At 40.7% G+C, this 25,038-nt stretch overlaps 1 non-coding gene across 1 annotated transcript; it reads right to left on the reverse strand.

Moving 5' to 3' along the window:
* Positions 1–23,944: 23,944 nt before the first annotated feature.
* LOC148551074 (small nucleolar RNA R71) lies at positions 23,945–24,048 on the reverse strand. Its single transcript, XR_015892601.1, has one exon. It is a non-coding gene; the product is annotated as a small nucleolar RNA R71 (small nucleolar RNA).
* Between the last annotated feature and the right edge of the window lie 990 nt (positions 24,049–25,038).

Consider the following 25,038-nt stretch of genomic DNA (forward strand, 5'->3'; position numbering starts at 1 on the left):
TCACGCTACCCACTAGATGACTCTGAAGCTCAGCATAATTAGCATGAGCATTCTCCAGATTCTCCCTTGCCTCCAACAACTCGCCATAAGTACGGACATAGCTCTCCTTATGCTGCAGCGCCGTCTCCTCGGACAGCTTAGCAGAAGCCACAGCGGCAGTAGCTCGGGCTTTCTCCTTTTCCAGATCCAGCTCCAACTTGGCTACTTTAGCATCCAGCTCATCCTTCAACTCCTTGACCCTATTAAATTTTGACTTGGCCTCCTCTATAAAGGCCTTCGTTGTATGAACTGGGATATCCTGAGCAGTTTGAAATAAGGCTGCACCTATGTGTGTGAAGAACTGAAGATTGATGGTTTAGAGGTTATAAAAACTCTCGTTGTAAGTATAGTTACTAAACCAAGCAATCAACCTTTCTTACAAACGTTTTGGGTGTCACAAGTAACAAACCCCTTTAAAAATTGTTAACCGAGTATTCAAAGCTCGGGTCGTCTTCTCAAGGAACTGCAAGGAAGTATGTTCTTATTATTGGTTACGGAGGTTGTAAAATCGGGGTTTAGAAGGTGAGAAGCAAGTGATTTAAATGACAAGTAAAGTAGATGGCAATTGAAATAAATAAACACTGTAAAGCAACTTTTGGCAAGGTAAGAGAAATTGGAAGTCCAACTTGGTTGTCTCCCTAACAATAATGAAAGTTGAATCTAAATTCCACTTAGTTAACCTTTACTAAAGTAAAGGAAAGTCAAGGGAGTAATTAGTTTGACCTTCGAATCCTATTTATTTCCTAAGAAAAAGTTGGGATTATTGAAGTTCAGTTCAATTAGCAATGGTAACACAAATTAAGGAGAAAGCAATCAATAACTGAAATACCTCAAATAATCATTAATTCAAATCATAACATGGGAAGGATTCATAAGTCAAGTTGGCAACATTTATAGGTACGAATAAAAGCATTAAAGTAAATATTAAACCTGGATCGAGAGTCACTCTTAAAAACTAAGAGAAGTCCTAAATCCTAAATCCTAATCCTAAGAGAGAGAGGAGAGAAACTCTCTCAAACTAAATCTAAATCATGGAAAGTGAAAATTGGCGAGCTCTCCCTGAATGGATGCATTCCCCCACTTCATAACCTCTGGTTTATGCCTTCTGGACTTGGATTTGGGCCAAAAAGGGCTTCAGAATTCGCTATGAGCGTTTTCTGCAATTTCTGGTGCGTGGCCTCTGTCAGGCGTCCGCGTGGGTCACGCGGTCGCGTCATTCGGAGCATTTCCTTGCCACGCGGTCGCATCAGTCATGCGACCGCGTCATGTGCGTTCTGCTTAAGGCGCACGGTCGCGTCAGTCATGCGGCCGCGTCGCTGCTGATTCGCGCTTGGCATGCGATCGCTTCGTCCATGCGATCGCGTGGATGCCAGTTTCTTCAGAAGCTCCGTTTTGTGCTTTCCTTCCATTTTTGTATGTTTCCTTTTCCATCCCTTAAGTCATTCTGCCTTAGAAAATCTGAAACTACTCAACACACTAATCATGGCATTGAATGGAAATAATGGTAATTAAAATAATTAATTTTAAAGCTTAGGAAACATATTTTTCACATACATTACATAATAAGGAAGGGAAAGTAAAACCATGCAATTAATATGAATAAGTAGGTGAAGGATTGAATAAATCACTCAAATTAAGCACAAAATAACTCATGAAATATGGGTTTATCAACCTCCCCACACTTAAACAATACCATGTCCTCATGCTAAATCCAAGGTAAAGAATAAGGTAAGGTTAAAGTGGTGGAACGTTATGCAATGCAACATATTCTAAATGCATCTACCTAAATGAGTCATGCAATTCCGATTTATCCACTCATATATAAAGCTTACATATAGTCAAATTAATTCACATTCTCAAGGAATCATATATATATATATATATATATATATATATATATATATATATATATATATATAGCTATCCCTTAAATAATAAAGCATTTTAGCAAATGAGATGGGAAATAAAAAATATTGTACAAACTTGCAAAACAATTAGTAAATTAAGCACAGATATATGTTGATGAGTTATTGAACCCTCACTGGAATTTGTGTTTACCCTCTAGTCACTCAGTGTTTATTGGGTTTATTCACTCTACTTTTCTTTTTATTCTTACTTTCTATAACTTTGTTCTTCATCTAACCAATCAACAATTATAGAGTACAGTCATACCAAAAGTCATGAGGTCTTTGATTAAGGTTGTAATGGGGCCAAGGTAAAGGTAGGGATATATGTATAAGGCTAAGTGAGCTAATAAGTGAATCCTTAATTAGACTAAGATCTCACCTAACATACATATTTAGTAGAACAAAACTTTCTTTACCAATTTTTCCACATTATCCCACTTGTTGTTACATGCTCATGTTTTAATTTTATTTTTATCCCATGTGCATTACTTTTATTTTGCATTGGGGATTTTTTTTTTGTATCCCCTTTTATTGAATGCTGAAAAATAACTTTTTTTTAATGCACATGGTAATTGATCACTTTGATTTCTCATGAGCATGCTTCCCAAATCTTATTTTATTTCTTTTAACTTTTCTACCTTTTGTTTCTATCATCCATGTTCCCAATAGGTTTCCCACATTTTAATCTATTCATAATTTTCTATCTTAAGCTAACCAAGGATTAAACTTGGGATTTTATTTTGTTTTTCTGCTTAAGGCTAGTAGTGTGGCTAAATAGAATAAAAGGGATTTTAAAGGCTCAAGAGGGCTAACAAGGGTGATGTGAAAGGTAGGTTATTTTGGGGTAAGTGAGCTAAAATCAAATGATGGCCTCAATCATTCTTTTGGCATGTATCTATATTCTATAATTGGACATATAGATTAAAGCAAAGTAAAGAACATCAGAATAAAAAGAAACAAAACACACAGGAATGAAATTATGGTTTGAATGCAACCATACAATTAAGCTCAAGACTCACAGGCTGTGTGTTCTCTAACTCAAGCATCATATATCATTCATATATGTTATGCATGTTTAGTTAAAAATTCCCATTATTCTCATAAAAAATTATTTAGGGTAGCTTTTAAAGTTTTAATATTCCTCCTTGATGAAATGTTGTCAGCTTAACTATATGATGTAATACTATATATACAAGGTTTATGGATTTAAATCTGTTATGTTCAATTTCCTAGCTTACTTCCTTTTTATTTTTCAAATTAAACTATGCTATCTTATGCTAAAAAGGGTAAACTATACTAATTAATCCACTAATAAGTCAGAATTGCAAACTAAACTAAATAACTAAAAATATGAACTAAAAATGCAAAATGCAAAAATAGAGTAAAAATACATAAAAGCAGCAATGTATAAGTATTCAGAAAAAAAAAAGAAAAATAAAGAAAAATATCCAAAATAAAAGAAAAAGAGATGTAGTGGTTCACCAAAATAAAACGCCAGAGATGGCGACCTCCCCACACTTAAAATGAAGAATCGTCCCTGATGCTCAGTCAAGCCGGGTGTGAAGGGGTGTCATCACTGGTAGGGATGGTAGCTGGAGGCTCTGTGGTGGTGGTGGGCTGAGGGTCTGGCTGCTGTAGAGGCGGTGCTGACTGGATCGGGATCTCCGGATCTGCAGCCTCTATCAGATGCGTAACCTCCTGATGTGGGGCAGCCTGCTCTGTGTCTGCCTGCTGATGGGTCTCCTCCTGGAAGTGAGTCTCCTCCTCGTGCGCATCCTCCTCCTCCTCTGATGGCTCTGATGGTGTGTCAGACTCGGAGGGGATGTCACCACCCTGTCGGATCATCAGCTTCAAATGCGAATAGCGTCGCTGGCTGCGACGCTCTAATCTCTCATACCGGCACCGGTTACGGCGCTCCATCTGATCAAGCTGTCAGAATAGGCGGTGCACGAGGCGGTATACGGGCTCAGAGGCAGGTGGAGGTGCAGTGGTGGCAGCAGGGGCAGCAGGGGCAGCTGTAGATGAAGAGGTCCAGCAGACGGTGGGACTGTCTCATCAGTAGCCGTGGAGGGTGGTGGTCTGTAGCCCAAAGCTAGGAAGTTCCTGCTGTAAGGAATGATCTTCCTGCGGCGTGGTAGATAAAGGTCCTTACCCTCCAGTACACACCATAGGAGGGTGATCATAGCAGCTGGGATCTCCGTCTCGTGAGTACTCGGCATCACATAATTACTCAAGATCTGGTACCATAACCGAGGCTCATCATTTAAGTACGCCCTCTTGATCCCTCTAGGCATGGTGGTGTCCTGACCCATCTCCCAAGGAACAGTCGGGTCAAGAGCTATCCGTGCCTTTACAGCATCCCAATCAAACTGCATCTGGCGCATGTCCTCCTCAGCCTTTGAATAACCATCAGGCTGATCGGACTTGGCTGGGAGCTGGAGAATGTCCTCTAAGGCCTCCTCAGTGACTAGAATTTGTTTTCCTCTCAGGTTCACTGCATCTAGGGTGGTAATGTAGTAGTTGCAGTATAATTCCCGGACCCAAGATGCGTTGACCTCTGTCAATGTTCTCTCCAGAAAGAACCAACCCCTTTGCTTGATTTGCTCAGTGGTGTACTGCTGGAGTGCTTCTGGAATCTTTAGAGTTCTCTCCAGGTATAGATTCCTGGAGTTTGCAAAAGCCGGGTACTTCAGCTCACAGTACCGGTTTGCAAATTTTGTTGGATCATTTGCAGGGAGCAGCTGGTCAGCTTTTTCCTACTGTGTAAAGTTCTTCTCCCACCATGAGGAATCATGTATAAGGGCAATGATGGACTGGGAGGAATCTCCTCTCTTGCACTTGCTAGTAGCCTTGCCTTTACCTTTCCTCTGTGAGGCAGACATCCTGAAAAATGGAAAACCAGGATATGGATAAAAATAGGGAAGCAAATAGGCAAATAAACAAAGAAAAATCAAAGCGGCAAAAGAGAATTGGAAATAGGTAAATGAGTTAAGTAATGGTGTATTAAGGATTGCATAGTAGTTGAAAAGTTTGAAAGGAAGAATTTACAATCCAAAATTTATCAGAATCCAAGGTAAATAGAAAAATAGTCATTATGCCATGGTTAGAAAGTTGGAGGAAAGTGAAAAATCAGAAAAGAGACTTTGAAAGGTTAGTATGGTTAGAATTTGAAAAAGAAGTTAGTAAATTAAAATTAGTGAGTCAATAAAATGTGGTTTTAAGGTAAGTGGCATAAAGAAAATATTCCATATAACAAGGATTCATAATTATGGCTAGAATTAACTCACAACCGAACAAGAAAAACAAGGTGATGTTGATTCTAATAGATATAAAGAAAGCAAGAACTGGAATCAAAATATCACAGATGCAGTTTATAAACCAGAAAATCAAAGAGGATAAGAAAGTCTGCCATAGCATTCATGAAATGGTTTGGGTAAGGTAGAGGACAACAGAGTTTAGATTGCCAAACCAAAACATGAATGAAAATAATTCACAAAAAATTTGGGCAGCATTCCGGCTAAAATTGGATTGTCCCGAAAAATAAACAGCAAACAAGGCAGTTCATATGAATTAAAAACTTGCTGCAGTTATCTATAATTAATAAAAACATGAAAATTCAGAGTAACAAGCAGCAAATGCAGGAAATCACAGCATATGAACAAGGTCACAAGAACAGCAGAATTGCAGTTATGAGAAAATAGGACCATGAACAGTGCAAGTAAACAGACCTAAATCCACTAACCACAGCCTAAGCTACCTAACAACCTAAAAATCCACTACAGCATGCATATCTATCTATCCTAGTTATGAACAGAAAAAGAAAAAATTGTGAAATAACTGCGAAGCATAGGAAGGCGGCGTTCGTCGGAACCTGGTAGGCGTGAGGAGTAGAACGGGGTAAGAAAGCGGCTGGGTGGTGGCTGCGGCGGCGTCCGGCGCAGTGGAGGGGTACGGCGGCGCGGTGCCGGCTGAGGGGGCAGTGGCGAAGGGGGTAATGGGGATAGGGTTTACGGTAATTGATAGAGGAAGGAAGGGGGGTTGCGGGTGGGTGGTGGTTGCGGAGGGCAGTGGCGGAGAGGGGAGAAGAGAGGGAGAAAGAAGAAGAAAGAAGGGGAGGGGGTGGTATGGCGGCGGTGTCTGGACGGCGGCGGCGTCTGGGTGGTGGCACGGTGGTTGCTGGGTGGTGGCTGGTGGAGGTTGGGAGAAGAAGAAGAAGAGAGGGAGAAGAGGGTTGGGGGGGCTGCGCGACTGATAGGGTTCGCGTGGCTGGGGGGGTTATATTTTCGAATCCACACAGCCGCGTGGGGCACGTGGTCACGTGGTTGGGGTGAAAATGGGAGTGACGCGATCGCGTAGGTCGCGCGATCGCGTGAGAGGGGTAGGAGAGGGGGTGACGCGATCGCGTGGGTCGCGCGATCGCATGAAAGGGATGGAAGAGGGGATGACGCGATCGCGTCGCTGGACATTGTGCTAAACGCACTACTCCAGCACCGTTTCAGCGCAACTCTCTGTCTCGTCCTAGGGTGTTGTGCAATCCATGCGACGCGATCGCGTTGCTCACGCGGTCGCGTGTGATTGGTTTTGTGCAAGTGATGCAATCGCATGGGGCATGCAATCGCGTGGGCCAATTTGTGCAAAATGCACAGGAGCCGCACGATTCTAGCCTAACTCTCTGGACATTGGATTTTTGACGCCGATCTCCAAGGCACGCGACCGCGTGGACAACGCGGTCGCGTCGGTAGTGTATTCGTAGTATGACGCGATCGCATGGGGCATGCGGTCGCATCATGCATCTTTTTTTTTTAACTGAATGCAGGATGCAATGCTTAATGTGAATGCTATGCATGATTCCATGTTTAATAAAATAAAAACAAAGTTCAAAAACAAACAAAACAAAATAAAATTAAAATTGCAAAAGGAACAATCATACCATGGTGGGTTGTCTCCCACCTAGCACTTTTGGTTAAAGTCCTTAAGTTGGACATTGGAAGGGCTTCCTGTTATGGTGGCTTGTGTTTAAATTCATCCAGAAATCTCCACCAGTGCTTGGAATGCCAATAGCCTCCGGGGTCCCAAACTAGGCATGTAAAGCTTCTGAGCAGCTTCAAACAAATTTTTAGGCTCTCGGGGTGACGAATGTCAGAATAGATTCCAGGATCCCAAGCTTTGTTATTAAATTCGCCTCCGTCTTGATCTACATGTTTCCATCCAGGCGGTTTAAAAAGTAGAATCTCACCGTGGTGGCCAAACGTTCTCCGTGATCCATGCAATTGAGCATGATACCAATCCGTGTACTTCGAGGTGAAGCGTGGAACCTTATTGAACCTTCTGCACCAGCTCTGGGTACGAGCCATTTCCCTCTTACTCTTAGAGCCGCAAAGAGCTCTAAGCTGGCCATCTGTTTCAAGTAAACCATATTCAAGTGAATAAGCAAAGTTAAAGGTTAAGGATTGTACCCACTTGAAGCTTGTATTAGGTGGTAATGGCCTTGTGATAGGTGTTTCCGGTGGTTCTGTAAGTTCTACTCCCTTGTGCTCTTCTGTGAATTCCTCCACTTCCTTGCAAGAGTCTTCAAATGTAGTATCACCCTGGTCAAAGTCTTCTATGTCTTCCTCATCACTCGAGTCATAGATTGGAGGTTGAGAGAAATCTACCTCCGCATCATCTTCATATTCACTTGGGGAAGATTCTTCGATCTCAGAGAATTCACTTGCGGATGCAAGTTTATTACTAAGAGAATTTGACTTGTGACTATCATCATCAAGGGAATTTGTGTCCTAGGTTATTCCGTCTGATTCTTCATAAACAACTTGCCTTGGAGATTGTACAATATCCTCCTTAGCATCAACTGTAGCGTCCTTGACGGAGTTCTCCTCAATTCTGGATTCCCATGGAGGTTCAGCATCTCCTAGATCTTCAACCAACTCTTCTTCTTGAGCAATGACAGCTTCTTCTACTTGTTCTAGTACGAATTTGTTCTCTGTCTTATCCACTGGAGTTTCTGGTATTTCCTTCATGCTACGCTCTTCGTTAGACTGTTCACATGGGGCTGTGGCTGATCCTTGTGTATTTGAGCGTCTAGAAATCCATTGAATTACTACTTGCTCCAGTTGTCGAATGGTTGTTTGAAATTTATTTACTGTTTCCGTTAGGTGAACCTCTGCTTCTCGGGTTGCCGGACTTGGACATGATACAAAGGAAAGTGGTGGTGGCTGGGGGTGATTGGATTGGTACTGGGGTAAGGAAGGATCATATGGTGGCGAATGGTGAAGAGAAGCTTGTGAGTGTGGTGGTTCGAGGTTATGTTGAAAGGATGGTTTATATGCACAGGGTGGGGCTTGTTGGTAGTTACAAGGTTGTCCACCATATCTTTCAGCTGGGTATGCACGGTAGAATGGTCTTTGTCTAGGATATCTCGGAGGGTGTTGCTGCCTAAAGGGTTGATTAGATCCTCTTGGCTCCATCCATCCTTGATTGGTCTGACCTTGATGCATATTCCTGCTGTTACTTCTATTTCCTTCAACAAAGTTAGAACCAAACTCAAAGCGAGAGGGGTGAGAGTTCATGGTAGCAAATAAAGATGAAAAGGAAGAACAAAAATAGAGAAACAAGCAAAAGAAAAATATTTACAATAACCAATAATAAGCCACACGTTAGCAATTCCCCGGCAACGGCGCCATTTTGAAGAACTGAAGATTGATGGTTTAGAGGTTATAAAAACTCTCGTTGTAAGTATAGTTACTAAACCAAGCAATCAACCTTTCTTACAAACGTTTTGGGTGTCACAAGTAACAAACCCCTTTAAAAATTGTTAACCGAGTATTTAAAGCTCGGGTCGTCTTCTCAAGGAACTGCAAGGAAGTATGTTCTTATTATTGGTTATGGAGGTTGTAAAATCGGGGTTTAGAAGGTGAGAAGCAAGTGATTTAAATGACAAGTAAAGTAGATGGCAATTGAAATAAATAAACATTGTAAAGCAACTTTTGGCAAGGTAAGAGAAATTGGAAGTCCAACTTGGTTGTCTCCCTCAACAATAATGAAAGTTGAATCTAAATTCCACTTAGTTAACCTTTACTAAAGTAAAGGAAAGTCAAGGGACTAATTAGTTTGACCTTCGAATCCTATTTATTTCCTAAGAAAAAGTTGGGATTATTGAAGTTCAGTTCAATTAGCAAGATAACGATTATCAATTATGTTGAGTTTGATAATGTTGAGTTACTGATTTCTTAACCCAGACCAAAAGGGAAAAAGTAAAATTGTTGGAATAAAAACGTCCTTAGATGGGAAGCAATGGTAACACAAATTAAGGAGAAAGCAATCAATAACTGAAATACCTCAAATAATCATTAATTCAAATCATAACATGGGAAGGATTCATAAGTCAAGTTGGTAACATTTATAGGTACGAATAAAAGCATTATAGTAAATATTAAACCTGGATCGAGAGTCACTCTTACAAACTAAGAGAAGTCCTAAATCCTAAATCCTAATCCTAAGAGAGAGAGGAGAGAAACTCTCTCAAACTAAATCTAAATCATGGAAAGTGAAAATTGGCGAGCTCTCCCTGAATGGATGCATTCCCCCACTTTATAACCTCTGGTCTATGCCTTCTGGACTTGGATTTGGGCCAAAAGGGCTTCAGAATTCGCTATGAGCGTTTTCTGTAATTTCTGGTGCGTGGCCTCTGTTACGCGTCCGCGTGGGTCACGCGGTCGCGTCATTCGGAGCATTTCCTTGCCACGCGGTCGCGTCAGTCATGCGACCGCGTCATGTGCGTTCTGCTTAAGGCCCGCGGTCGCGTCAGTCATGCGGCCGCGTCGCTACTGATTCGCGCTTGGCACGCGATCGCTTCGTCCATGCGATCGCGTGGATGCCAGTTTCTTCAGAAGCTCCGTTTTGTGCTTTCCTTCCATTTTTATATGTTTCCTTTTCCATCCCTTAAGTCATTCTGCCTTAGAAAATCTGAAACTACTCAACACACTAATCACGACATCGAATGGAAATAAAGGTAATTAAAATAATTAATTTTAAAGCTTAGGAAGCATGTTTTTGACATACATCACATAATAAGGAAGGAAAAGTAAAACCATGTAATTAATATGAATAAGTGGGTGAAGGATTGAATAAATCACTCAAATTAAGCACAAAATAACTCGTGAAATATGGGTTTATCAGTGTGCCATCTTAACACTACTCCGAGTGATGAAATCTAGGTGGTGAAGAATGGACACGTCGTCCATAGAAAGTCGGCCATAAAGAGTGATCTGGTTATCCACAAACCCCACAGCATCAAAGTCAGGGGCATCCAAATTGAAGGGCTCAGTAGTCCTCTGCTTCTTGGGGAGAGGACTGGCAGCAAAAGGAGAGGAAGCACCAGGGGTCGGCTGGGGAGGATCAGAAGAAGCCAAGCGAACCTGGGGAGTTGGGATGATCTTCCTCGGCCCAAAAGTGTCCAAGGTCAACCTCCTCAGCGTAACATTGGAAGATCCCTCCCCAGAACCTTTGGTCGAAATATTCTGGGCAGCAGTTGCCTTCCTGGCTCTCTTAAAAGCCTTCTTGGAATCAGTGGTCTTCACCATTTTTGAAAAAATAAAGCAGCAAAACCGAAGTTGCAAGTTAGAAAGAAAAGGATCGACAAAACAAACAAAATAAACAAAGATAAAGCTAGCAAAGAAATCGGCAGCTACCCAATTCAGTTCGAAGAAGGGAGGGATTCCCCAAGAACCTCTTCGTATCAAGATAAGGAGGCTCCCCCCAATTCTCTTCTAGTACATGAACAAAAGCATGTTCAACCTCATCCAACATTTCCCAGGTATACCTAGACACTACTACATTCTGTTGCCAGGATAAGGGGAAGGCAGGTTCATCATTCTCATCCAAAAAGAAGGGCCGAGCTCCTTCAACAGCTCGGACCTTGAAGAAATAATTCTTAAAATCCCTAAAAGATTCAACATACATAGAAAAAATTTTCTTTCCCTGGGCAGCTCGGAAAGAAATCCAGGAAGCCTTCTTCTTAGCTGCCCCAGGTTTCATCAAAACAAAAAGGTAAAGAAATAGAGTTTGAGAAGGTCGGACATCCAGTTCTTGGCACAACAGTTGGAAGACTTTTATGAAGCCCCACGAGTTCGGGTGAAGCTGAGAAAGGGTAACATTACAGGACCACAACAAGTCGGTCTCAAAGGAAGTAAAGGGAATGGTGATGTTCATTTGGCTAAAAAAGTAATCATAAGCATAAAAGAAGGGACGTTCCCCCTGAGTCAGAGAAGGAAAACAAACCCTCTCATCAGGGTCAGGTGCTACCAACTCGTAGTTTTTCTCCTGATCTCTACTACTACAAACCCTGTGATGTCTCCTAAGCTGCACGCAATACTCAGAATTAACCACAGAAACGCACATCAAGACGAGGGAGTCCAGCCAGTCAGGCATGCCCTCGGAGACTTTGGAAGACGTCTCGATAATATTTTTGCGAGAAGACATGGGTCAATGATGCGAGCGAAAATTTGCGAGTTAAGAATGATTATAAATTATGCGTTGCCAGTATAGTTCTCAACCAACCAGAAATCTGCTTATCAATTTAAAAAGGGGTGTCACAGAAATTAAAATTAAAATACTGGGAGTATGAATCCCAGGTCGTCTCCCAATGAGTTGCAGGAAACTATGCTATTTTATTAATCAGAAGGTTTTCAAAAAGGTTTGAGTTCAATGACAGAAAATTAAATTAGAGAATGTATACAAATATAAATAAAAGCCTTGACTGGGAGTTGATTAGATGGAAGCCATATTCTTGTTGCAGTACTCTCAAGATTAATTGACAATTGAGATTTATTGTGTTTAGTTGTCCCTTACTAAGTAAGGGAAAGTCAAACAAGTTGGAATGCTGTTCTATCCATAGGTTCCAATACACTCTTGGGAGGATTGGTGTTAGTGACTAGAGAGAAACCCAACAATAAACCCAATTTAAAATCTTTCTCTTGAGCATTCCAACTCAAGGATTCCTTTCATCGACTCCCCATCAAGTTAGGGGACTACTCGCTCATTGTAAATGTAAAATTTATAACGTAAGAAAGGGAATTAAAGAAAGACATGATAAATAATGCTCAAAAGATTAATTTAGAATAAAAGTGATTCTTGTATTAATAAATGCTAAAATAATCCAATAGTAAAATTAAGTAAATTAAGGAACATGGAAGAGTAAAATACAAGTGAAGAGAACGAACTAGAATGTCGAAGTCTTGATGAGGCAATAACTCTTCTCAATATCCCAATGCAAAGATAACGAAAAATAACTAATCCTAAAAACTATGAATGTGTAGAGAGAAAACCTAGAGGAGTAGTAGAACTAGATCTAAAAACTAAAACTATGCGGAATAAATTGTTCTCCCTGGTTTTTACATGTTCTCTGGCTCTAGTATGCTTTTCTGGGCCAAAAACTGGGTCAAAATGGGGTCCAAAATTGCCCCCAGCGATTCTGCAGATTATGCAGATCGCGCATGTCACACGATCGCGTCGCTCATGCGGACGCGTCATTCGGCGTTTTGCTTTGCCACGCGGTCGCGTCATCCATGCGACCGCGTCACTCGTGCTATTCCATGCCACGCGGTCGCGTCATCCATGCGGCCGCGTCACTGCGATTTGCTCTTCTCCGCACGGTCGCGTCGTCCATGCGGCCGTGTCGCTTCTCGCTGGTCATCTCCTCAATTTCTTGTGTTTCTTCCATTTTTGCAAGCTTCCTTCCCAATCTCCAACTCATTCATGCCCTATAAAGCCTGAAATACTTAACACACAGATCACGGCATCGAATGGAATAAAGGGGAAATAAAATACATAATTAAAAGTCTCTAGGAAGTAAGTTTTAAATCATGCAATAACTTTAGGAAGGAAATATAAATGCATGCTTATTTAATGAATAAGTGGGCAAAGATCATGATAAAACCACACAATTAAACACAATATAAACCATAAAATAGTGGTTTATCAACCTCCCCACACTTAAACATTTGCATGTCCTCATGCTTAGTTGAAGGAGATAAAATAAATGAGTAAGAACATTTAAAACCTATGCAATGCAATGTAACCTATATATATGAATGCAGCTATATGATTTTTTTGTCCACTTGATCAAAAGTAAGTAAGCTCTTCAAAACAATTACAAATCAAATTCCACTAACTCAATTCTTATATAGTAAGAATAGATAAAAGTGCAAGAAGATAGCTCATGAAAGTAGGGAACATAGAAATTCAAGCATGGAACCCTCACTGATGAAGTATGTACACTCTAGTCTCTCTAGTATATAGGGTAATCACTCTATCCTTCTCTAATCATGCTTTCTAATTTTTGTTCTTCTCCTAACCAATCAACATTTAATATACCAATGCAAACATCATGAGGTCTTTTCAAGGTTGTAATGGGGCCAAGGTAAGGGTAAGGATACATATATGGCTAAGTAAGCTTATAAATTGAATCTTTAATTAACCCAAGCTTTAACATAACCTATATATATTCTATATAACTTCTAAAATTCATACCTAGCTACCCAGAAATCTCTTTTACATCCATACTCATGTATCAACCTTTTATTTTGATTTTATCATACATGCATTGATCTTTGAATGCTTGACTCAGTATTGGGGTAATTTTGTCCCCTTATTTATTTGTTGAATATTTTTGGATTTTTTTTTAACACAGAAACATAAAAATAACAAAGCTTATCAATGCACATAGATTTTTAATTCTTATAGTTTCACATGAGTAGGTATCCAAATTCCCATAATATTATCATGACTCATTCCCTTATTATCCTTTGTTCCCACAATTTCCCATACTTAAATAACACATACAATTCTATCTTAAGCTAACCAAAGATTCAATTTGGGATATATAATTGTTTTTCCGCTTAAGGCTAGTAATGTGGTAAAATATAGAACAAATAGAATTTAGAGGCTCAAAGTGGCTAACAAAGGTAATTGAAAGGGTAGGCTTATTTTGGATAAGTAAGCTGAACAAATAATGGCCTCAATCATATGCAAGCATGTAAATATAATAAATATTGGACATATAAGATGAAACAAAATATAGATTACAATCATAGAGAAGTAAACACACAAGAATAAAATAATTATGGTTAAATAATGTAACCATTCATAAAAGGTCAAATCTCACAGGTTGTGTTCTTTAGCTCAAAAATCATGTTCCAAATACAACTTCTAGCAAATTTAACATAAAAGTTTTAATTAAAATTAGTGAAATTTTGTTCCAAAGATAGAGTCTTAGAAGAAACTTATTGTCTTTTCAATCAAGCAGAACATGCATGCAACTAATCTATTACTATGCAAATTTAACATAAAAGTTTTAATTAAAATTAGTGAAATTTTGTTCCAAAGATAGAGTCTTAGAAGAAACTTATTGTCTTTTCAATCAAGCAGAACATGCATGCAACTAATCTATTACTATGCAATTTATCCTATTCTACAAAAGAAAAACTAACTAAATATCCTAATTTATTGGTGTATAGGGAAGAGAAATTACCTCCGGAAGTCAGGTACTGACCGACCTCCCCACACTTAAGGCTTTGCACCGTCTTCGGTGCCATCTGTCAAGAACAAAGGAGGGCTGGTAGTAGTATCTCCACAGTCGGGACCATCATGGCTCCCTGTGCTGGTAAAATAAGTGGATTCTGGGGTGTCTGAGTCCTTGAATTTTCCCATGATCAGCTCCTTGAGGTATGTAAATCGGCGCTTGTTACGGCGCTCTCTCATCTTAGCTTTCTTTTCATGTTGATCCAACTTTTCAAGTATCTGTTGGAGCAGTTGGGCTGTTGTAGGGACGACATGGAAAAAGTCATCAATGGAAACATAGCAAGGGCATATAGGGACAAGTAAATGCAAGGGGTTTATTGGCATGCAGGCAAAGGCATGAGTAGCGTAGATCAAGCATTCAATGTCCAATTTAAATATGTTATCACTCGTAACTAACTATCACATTTGTATTGACAATTAAATTTAATTAATAAGGTAGTAAAGGGATTTTGTGAAAAGCAAGCATTGAATATTAGAATAGAAAAATGTAGAGAAGTTCATAATGCCATATGGGCTTTTTCACAAACACATAACATGCATGTAGAATAAGCTCTTGAAAATAATAATTTGAACATGCAAGTAATCCCTTAAAAAGTAATATATAATTGTCAAACAAATTTACAACAATCCACAAGCATATAATTATAAATAATGACTCAATTAAATTTATAACACCAAGTAAAATGGAAAAGAAAAGAAAAAGAAAATAAGAACAATGAAGGTAAAAAGAAAAGAAAAGAAGATAACATATAAAAATAAGAAGAATAATAGAAAAGTGAGGAGGGAAGAAGAAAAGAAAAACCTTGTTAATGGGGGTGAGAGAAAGTAAAAAGTGAGAAAGAAGGAAGAAGGTAGGGAGGAAGAAAAGTAGAAGAAATAAGGAGGAAAAAAGAAAATAGGATTTGGGGAGAAAAAGATAAGATAGTTTGCAGAATTAGGGAGGATGTGCGACGCAAGCGACGCGATCGCATGGGGCACGCGGTCGCGCGACTTGCGCTTAAAGTGAATGACGCGGTCGCGTCGGTCACGCGATCGCGTGACCCGTTTTATGCCATTGGCGCGAGGGTAGCCTCGCACTCGCACAACTCTCTGTTCAAAACCATTAAATGCCAAATTTTGGGTGACGCGATCGCATGGGGCATGTGATCGCGTGAGTGGGCAATTATTGCGATGTGACACGGCCGCGTAGGGCACGCAGTCACGTGAGTGGACTGCGCGTCCAGCGCGAGTCCAACACCACTCTAGCACAACTTTCAGCTGTGCACCATTATTACGTCGAAATCCTTGGTCACACGGCCGCGTGGGGCACGCAGTCGCGTGGGAGGCCACTAATCCCATATGACGTGATCGCGCCAGCGACGCAATCGCGTGGGCCGAATTGTGCCATTGGCACACCTCCAACCACGCTCTCGCGTGACTCTTTGTTCATTTTTAATTGTCTCTCCCAACACCTGCGATGCGGACGCGTCAATGATGCGGTCGCGTTGCGTAACATTTTTTTTTAAATAAAAATAAGAGTATGTAAATGCAAATGCGCGAAATGTACTAATGAAGAGAAGAGTTATTGAATAAGAAAACTAAAAAAAATAAAGAAAAGAACGATCATACCATGGTGGGTTGTCTCCCACCTAGCACTTTGCTTTAACGTTCGTAAATTGGACGCTCCACTAGCTCAGTCTTCGGCTATGTGGGGATCTTCCAAGCGGAAGATCTCGAGCTCCTTGTCTTTCTTCCGCTTCTCGCCATGGTACAGCTTTAAACGATGTCCATTAACTTTGATAAGTTCAGAGCTTGAAGGATGGCTAAGGTGATAAACTCCGTATGGTTCGGCCTTCTCTACTCTGTATGGACCTTCCCATCTAGATCTCAACTTGCCTGGCATGAGCCTCAGTCGAGACTTGTAAAGGAGGACTAAGTCCCCAGGTTGGAACTCTTTCCTCTTGATGTGCTGATCATGTACAGCCTTCATCTTCTCCTTGTATAGTCTTGAGTTCTCATAAGCTTCTAGGCGAAGGCATTCCAATTTTTGCAGTTGCAACTTCCTTTTAGCTCTGGCTCCCCCAATTCCCATGTTGCATTCCTTTACTGCCCAAAAGGCTTTGTGCTCTACTTCAACAGGGATATGACAAGCTTTTCCATAAACTAAGCGGAAAGGACTCATCCCAATGGGTGTTTTGTATGCTGTTCTGTATGCCCAGAGTGCATCTTGTAGCCTGGTGCTCCAGTCTCTTCTATGAGGTTTGACTATCTTCTGCAAGATACGCTTTATCTCTCTATTTGACACCTCGGCTTGCCCATTAGTCTGAGCATGGTAAGCTGTTGCAACTTTATGGATTATCCCATGTTTCTTCATCAATCCTGTTAGTCTCCTGTTACAAAAATGGGTGCCTTGATCGCTGACGATTGCTCGTGGTGATCCAAAGCGACAAATAATATGGTTTCTCACAAAGGAAACAACAGTGTTAGCGTCATCAGTGCGGGTAGGAATTGCTTCCACCCATTTGGAAACGTAATCCACAGCTAACAATATATAAAAATAACCATTGGAATTTGGAAGTGGACCCATGAAGTCAATGCCCCAAACATCAAAAATTTCACAGAAAAGCATAATCTGTTGAGGCATCTCATCCCTCCTGGATATATTACCAAATTTCTGGCATGGGAAATAGGATTTACAAACTTCAGCAGCGTCCCTAAAAAGAGTAGGCCACCAGAATCCACAGTCTAAGATTTTTCTAGCAGTTCTTTGAGGGCCAAAATGTCCTCCACTCTCAGATGAGTTACAGGCCTCTAAGATGGATTGGAATTCTAATTGAGGCACACACCGTCTAATTACCTGGTCAGCGCCACATCTCCATAAATATGGGTCATCCCATATATAATATTTAGACTCGCTTTTCAGCTTGTCTCTTTGATGCTTAGAAAAGTATGGAGGAAAGGTGCGGCTAACTAGATAATTAGCTACAGGTGCATACCAAGGGACTATCTCAGATACTGCTTGCAAGTTATCAAATGGGAAATTATCAGCTATAAGAGTGGAGTCATCTGTAATGTGCTCAAGGCGACTCAAGTGGTCTGCCACTAAATTTTGGATACCACTCCTGTCCTTAATTTCTAAATCAAATTCTTGTAATAGCATTATCCAACGTATAAGCCTTGGTTTGGACTCCTTTTTAGATAATAGATACTTTAGAGCTGCGTGGTCTGAATACACTACTACCTTCATACCAAGTAAATAGGCTCAGAATTTATCCAGAGCAAAAACAATAGCAAGAAGCTCTTTCTCAGTAGTAGTATAATTAGACTGAGCGGCATCTAAAGTTTTAGACGCATACGCAATAACAAAGGGGTCCTTACCTTCACGCTGAGCCAGTGCTGCTCCTACTGCATGGGTGGAAGCATCACACATAATTTCAAATGGTTGGCTCCAGTCTGGTCCTCTTACAATTGGGGCTTGAGTCAGTGCGGTCTTCAGCTTATCAAACGCTTGTTTGCAATTGTCACTGAACTCAAACTCAATATCTTTCTGCAGTAATCTTGATAAGGGAAGTGCTACCTTACTGAAGTCCTTAATGAATCTCCTGTAAAAACCTGCATGGCCAAGGAAAGAACGGACATCCCTCACAGAAGAGGGGTAAGGTAAAGTAGAAATAACATCCACCTTTGCTGGATCTACAAAAATGCCAGTATTAGACAAAACATGTCCTAGTACAATCCCTTGTTTAACCATAAAGTGACATTTTTCAAAATTTAATACAAGGTTTGTACTGACACATCTATCGAATATTCTAGATAATCCATCTAAGCAAAGGCTAAAGGAATCGCCGTATACACTAAAATCATCCATAAAAACCTCCATACAATCCTCAATAAGATCAGAGAAAAGACTCATCATGCACATTTGAAAAGTAGCTGGTGCATTACACAAGCCAAAGGGCATTCTCTTGTAAGCATAAGTCCCAAAAAGATATGTAAAAATGGTCTTTCCTTGATCCTCAGAGGCTATATGAATCTGGAAATAACCTGTGTAACCATCTAAAAAACAATAATGCAATTTACCTGACAGGCGATCCAGCATTTGATCAATCAATGGAAGAGGATAGTGATCCTTACAGGTTGCTTGGTTGAGGCGTCTGTAGTCAATGCAGACCCTCCAGGCATTCTGAACTCTGGTTGTCAGGAGCTCTCTATGCTCATTCTTCACTGCAGTGACTCCAGACTTCTTTGGCACCACTTGTACTGGACTTACCCATTCACTATCTGTGATGGGATAGATGATATCTGCCTCTAGTAGTCTGGTCACTTCCTTTTTGACAACCTCTAGGATAGTGGGGTTCAGTCTTCTCTGGGGTTGACGGACAGGTCTTGCTCCCTCTTCTAAAAATATTCTATGCTCACATACTTGAGGGTCGATGCCTACTATGTCTGCCAAACTCCACCCAGTTACCTTCTTGTGCCTCCTCAGCACACCAAGTAGCTGCTCTTCCTGTTGAGAAGTGAGTTCCCTTGCAATGATAACCAGAAACTTCTAGCTGTCTTCAAGGTAAGCATATTTGAGGTGTGGGGGAAGGGGTTTTAATTCTAACTTCTGATCATGTTCTGGCTCTGGGTTGTCTGGAGCTGGTAACAAAGGCAAAGCACTGTCATTGTCCTCTGAGAATGTCCCCACACTTGGACCTTGTCCTGTGTGCTTCTCTTCAAATTCCTCCTGGTGAACTTTAGCTACAGTTTCATATATAATGTCACACTGGAGGATGGAATGATCCTCCGGAGGATGCTTCATAACTCCATTCAGATTGAAGATCACTACTCGGCCATCTATTTCAAAAGAGTATGTTCCTGAAAAAGCATCTAATTTGAACTTTGAGGTCTTCAGGAATGGTCGTCCGAGTAGGATTGATGATGGCTTATCTGAGGCATTCTGGGGCATCTCCAGGATATAAAAATCAATGGGAAATATGAGCCCTTTAATGCCCACTAATACATCTTCAGCAACTCCAGCCACTGTGATAATGCTTTTATCTGCTAACACAAAATGAGCTGCTGACATTTTTAAGGGAGGGAGCCTCAAAATATCATATATAGACAAAGGCATTATACTTACACATGCTCCTAAATCACACATGCAATCAGAAAATACTACACTACCTATAGTACAATTAACCATACAAGGACCTGGGTCACTACACTTCTCATGTAAACCTCCCATTAAAGCAGATATGGAACTTCCTAAGGGAATAGTTTCTAATTCATTAATTTTGTCTTTATGTATACATAAATCTTTTAGAAACTTTGCATATTTAGGTACCTGTTGAATAACATCAAAAAGGGGAACAGTTACCTCAACCTTTTTGAATATCTCTACCATTTTGGGATTGGGTTCCAGCTGCTTCCTAGGCTTCCTTGCAAGTTGTGGAAATGGAATGGGAGTGGTATCTTCTGCAGTGTCTGCGCCTTTTAGTGCTTCCTCTTGTGGTTGCACTTCATCTTCTTCTTCAGCTATGTCATGTATGTCCTCTTCTTCTTCAACATCTTCTATTTCTACTACCTCTTCAGCTGAGGCGTGCTCTGGTGGGTTTGGCTCATCCTGATTCCTCTCCTGTAGTGTGGTTCCGGACCTCAGGGTGATGGCATTAATACCACCCTTGGGATTGGGTAATGGTTAAGAGGGAATTCCACTGGAGCTCAAAGGTTGGTTATTGGAGTTGTTCATTGATCCAATCTGTGAGACAAGAGCTTGCAAAGTAGCGTTCAGACCATTTAGAGTGGCATTAATGTTATTTTCCATGGTCTGCTGTCTCCGATCAATAGATTGTAGTAAGTGATCATTGGCAGATGAAGAATGATAGGTAATTTGAGAGGTCTGCTGTTGGGTATTCTGTGGTCCTTGGGATTACCTCAGGTGAGGTGCTCTGTAAGGCTGATTCTGATTTTGCTGCCTGTTGTTGTTATTATTCCACTTCTGATATCCCTAATTATCTCTGCCTCCTCTATTGTTGTTGTCCCTCCAATTCTGGTTGGAATTGTCCTGCCATCCATGGTTGTAATTGCCACCTTGATTGTACCCTTGGTTGGGGCGATCATAGAAGTTATGAGTGGCTGCCACGGTGTTGTCTTCCTGTTGGAGCTGCAGACATTCATCAGTATAATGACTGTTGATGCCAAGGCATCATAGGCTAGTTTCACTAGCATTTTTCTGTTAGTTTTAGTTGTTTTATGCATTTTCTTGAGCTTAAAGTAACCAAAAATGGTTAAATGAAGAACAAAGTAATGAACCATCCAAACAATATGATTTTGATGCAAATTCCATGAGTTTTAGTTCTATTACTTAAATACTATGAATGAAAGATTTCTCATGAAATTTTGCAAGACTTTGATGCAATTGTTTGGATGATTTCAGGGAAGAAGAGGCTAAGCAAGGAAGCAACAAAATCAATAAAGGAAGCTTGAATATCACATGTGGAGTTTAAGTTCCAGTTTAAGCCTAAACTGGAGCTTAAACGCCAAAATCATGAAGGATAAGAAATGCTGGGATTGAAGTTTAACCTCCAGTTTGACCTCAAACTGGAGGTTAAACGCCAGAATGAAAAGCCTCACTTAAGGAGCATTCCACGTTTAACCTCCAGTTTGACCTCAAACTGGAGGTTAAACGCCAGAATGAGTATGCCACCCAGGGAGGAGTTCCACGTTTAACCTCCAGTTTGACCTCAAACTGGAGGTTAAACGCCAGAACCAGGAAGAGTACCAGGGAGCCATTCCACGTTTAAGCTCCAGTTTGACTCAAACTGGAGCTTAAACGTGTTCGATAGCTTTTCTACTCCAGGGTTGCTCTCTCCATCTCCACGTTTAACCTCCAGTTTGACCCCAAACTGGAGGTTAAACGTGTTCGACACCTCCAGGGCCACCATTCCAAGCTTCCACGTTTAACCTCCAGTTTGACCTCAAACTGGAGGTTAAACGTGTTCGACCTCCAGTATGCCTCCACCCTTTTCCACGTTTAACCTCCAGTTTGACCTCAAACTGGAGGTTAAACGTGTTCGACCTCCAGGGCTGCCCTTCCTATCTCCACGTTTAAGCTTCAGTTTAACCTTAAACTGAAGCTTAAACGTGTTCGACTACATGACTCTCCAGGGCTACCTTCTTCCATTTCCACGTTTAAGCTTCAGTTTAACCTTAACTGAAGCTTAAACGTGCTTCTACAAAAGGCCTCACTGGAAGTGTCTGGCGTTTAAGCTGCAGTTTGAGCTTAAACTACAACTTAAACGCCACGCTTGAAAAAGGTTTCTGGGCCAAAAATATTGTGATTTAAGTTAGTCTTTGAGCACAAATATTAACTTAAACTTACTTTGGTATGAAACCCAATTGAATATCATGGTTTATGGGATTGGGCCTGAAGGATTGATGAGTTTGAAATCTCAATTTATTGAGTCATGTGTCATTATTTGATTATCACTAAGTTGGCTCAATAAATGTTACAGGATTTGGATCAACAACCTCATCAAGATTATGGATCATAAACCCAAGGCAAAAGGAAAGCAAGGAAAGGCCTCAAAGCCCAAGAAGCACAACTGAAGCTCAATATAGAAAGTGTATAAATAGGATAGAAGTTAAGTTAGAGGGGACTTTTACTTTCACTTTTAGCTAGTTTTCCTTTTCTTTGTAATTGAATTCAGAGCTATGATTCACTAAACCCCCTTTCATTGGGTTAGGGAGCTCTATTGTAATTCAATGAATCAATAATAGTTTATCTTCTTCTTCAATCTTTTCTCTTGAATTTTGTTAGAAAGCTTCTCGATCTAATTCCATTGAGTAGTTGTCTTGGGAAAGAAACTACTCATACTTGGAATCCTTCGGAGCCTTGGGAAAGGAATGGAGGATTCATGCTAGAGAAGCTTTCTCACAGTGGATTGGATTGGGGTTTGGATGGATATTGTGACATGTAATCCTACCAAATTGTGGTTCATGAAATTGTGTGGTATAATCAGTGATCAAGCATCATCTCTTCTTATGAACATTTAAACCAAGGGATTGGGAATTTGTTTGTTTTTAGAGAGCATTGGTGAGCCAAGGAATTGGGATCCAATCATATAAGATTGCCAAGCAAAATTCAATGAATGCATTGGTTGAGGAAGAGATATACATGTTTTGATTCGGAGATTTCAATATCTCCTAAACCCAATGAATTCCCCATTTCTGATTTCCACTTTCTCTTTACATTCTGCAATTCAATTCTTGCAATCATCCCCATTCCCTTTTAATTTCAGCAATTTACATTCTGCTCTTTAATTCATGCAATTTAAGATTCAGCCATTTAATTTTCTTGTCATTTACTTTTCCCGCCAATTTTACATTCCGCAATTCTCATCTCAAATCTTGATTCCGCTCAACTAGAACACACTTCTAATCCGAATTGCTCACTCAACCAATCCTTGTGGGATTCGACCTCACTCTATTGTGAGTTTTTACTTGACGACGATAACCGGTGCACTTGCCGGAAGGAATTTTGCCGATCGTGCAATTTCCTAAATCGTAGCATAACACGTTTATGCGCATCAAGTTTATGGCGCCGTTGCCGGGGATTGGTTTTCGATTGACAATTCTCAAATTGGAAGCTAACTAGATTGAGCAATTTTCTCTTGCTTTGTTAATTCTGTTCTAGATACTTGTTGAATTTTAATTTCTGCACTTGGTTACATGCTTTCCTTCTTTATGCCTTTAAATTCATGCAACTAACTCACTGACTCACTAACTGTTTGAATTAATTCCTCAATTGAGCTAACCATACTCTTCCATTAACCAAGAGTATTTCACTTGTTTGTGTTTAAGCTGGTTCTTGTATGACAGGTAGGAGAGGAGAGACATCAACTCCTCCATATACCGAACCAGAGAGGACCCTTCATAGACTTAGAAGGGAAGCAAGAGGGAAGAGAGTAGTGGGAGGAGAGGAATCTGAAGGAGAATCTGAGGACAATTTTGAGGAAGCTTTAGATCTCAACATGGATAGAGAAGTTCACAACCATGAGAGAGCTGATGGAAACGATGCCATCCCTGAGAGGAGGGTTCTTAGTTCATACATAAACCCAACCTCTGGGAATTGTGGTAGTAGCATCCAGAAACCACCCATTCAGGCCAACAATTTTGAGCTCAAGCCACAGCTAATATCACTGGTGGAAAATCATTGTTCCTTTGGAGGAAGTGCTAATGAAGACCCAAACCAACATCTCACAAAATTCCTGAGAATTTGTGACACTGTGAAGTCCAATGGAGTCCAGGAAGATGCCTATAAACTGCTTTTGTTCCCATTTTCACTTAGGGACAAAGCAGCTAAGTGGCTGGAATCATTCCCAAGGGGGAGTCTAACAACATGGGATGAGGTGGAAAGCAAGTTTCTGGCACGTTTCTACCCTCCACAAAAGGTCAATAGGCTTCGATCTGAGGTTCAGACTTTTAGACAACAAGATGGTGAAACTCTCTACGAGGCATGGGAGAGATTCAAGGACTTGACAAGGAAATGCCCACCAAACATGTTCCATGATTGGGTGCAACTGCACATCTTCTATGATGGGCTCTCTTATGAATCAAGGAAGGCTGTAGACCATTCATCAGGAGGTTCATTGAACAAGAAAAAGACTGTGGAAGAAGCCATTGAAGTGATCGAGACAGTGGCTGAGAATGAGTACTACTATGCATCAGAAAGGCACAACACTAAGGGAGTCATGGAGCTGAACCATGTTGATACAATTCTAGCCCAAAACAAGGTGTTTGCCAAGCAACTAGCAGAGCTTACCAGGCAAATAGAAACAAAGCAAGTGGCTGCAATACACACACAAGATCAAGAGGAAGTAGGCATTGAAGGAGGTGATTGGGATGAGGTTAACTATGTGGGAAACCAACAAAGGCAATCATATGATCCACACTCCAACACTTACAACCCAGGCTGGAGAAACCACCCAAACTTTGGGTGGGGAAACCAACAAACCCAACCACAAAACCACAAACCTTACAACCACAACCAACAAAACAATTCCACATACCAAAACTCCAACCAACGATCATACCAAGCCACACAAAACACTTACCCCCAACCATCATATCATGGCCAGAATAATCAACATACCCAACCTAATCCGAACCAACAATTTCAAGATCAATTAAACCGGATAGAAGGAATGCTTGCAACCATGAGCCAAGACATAATTGAATTGAAAGCTTTTAAGGAAGAAGTAAATTCTAACTTGCAAAACCAAGGAGCTGCCATCCAGAAGCTAGAAAATCAAATTTTGTATTTGACTAAGCAAGCCCCTGGGACAAGCGGTTCTCATGCTGCCAAGGCTATTGCAAGGGAGGAATGTAAGGCCATAACCCTTAGAAGTGGAAAGAATCTAAAGGAGATTTCAAGGGAAACCACAGAGGATGAAGCAAAGGAAAATGTGAAAGACAAAGAACAAGGACAATCTGTTACACCGTTTGCAACAAAAGAAAAAGAAAAAGAGGTCTTGAAGCCTTACACACCTAA

This window comes from Arachis ipaensis, chromosome B7 (assembly GCF_059453495.1).
Source record: "Arachis ipaensis isolate K30076 ecotype BB chromosome B7, ASM5945349v1, whole genome shotgun sequence".
NCBI classification, from domain to species: Eukaryota; Viridiplantae; Streptophyta; class Magnoliopsida; order Fabales; family Fabaceae; genus Arachis; species Arachis ipaensis.